The sequence below is a fragment of the Petaurus breviceps genome, unplaced genomic scaffold, assembly GCF_028583685.1.
Source record: "Petaurus breviceps papuanus isolate PSGF00001 unplaced genomic scaffold, PetGlider_PUasm1.0 177, whole genome shotgun sequence".
NCBI classification, from domain to species: domain Eukaryota; kingdom Metazoa; phylum Chordata; class Mammalia; order Diprotodontia; family Petauridae; genus Petaurus; species Petaurus breviceps.
The window spans coordinates 4,815,772-4,816,140 of NW_027185776.1; positions in this window are offsets into that span (position 1 = coordinate 4,815,772).

Consider the following 369-nt stretch of genomic DNA (forward strand, 5'->3'; position numbering starts at 1 on the left):
GATAGCACATCTATTGTTATCTTGGGTTATTAGAACCTGTTTCGCACTAGCTCTAGAGTGTTCTCTTAGTTCATGTCCAAAATCATATAAATTGCTTTGAAAGTCACAAATTGGTGGGTTTGGGGTACTAGTTGCCTTCACATATCTTGCATAGAATTTATTATAATCTGGTGCAGTACTTCATTTATACCTCCAACTTCTGTTATTTCACTATGTTCTTATGTTCAAGGAACTAATTTTACAAATTAGAAATCAACTAGAGATCAATCTCTCATGTCCATTCTTTTTCTTTCTTTCTTCCTTCCTTCCTTCCTTCTTTCTTTCTCTTTCTTTCTTTCTTTCTTTCTTTCTTTCTTTCTTTCTTTCTTT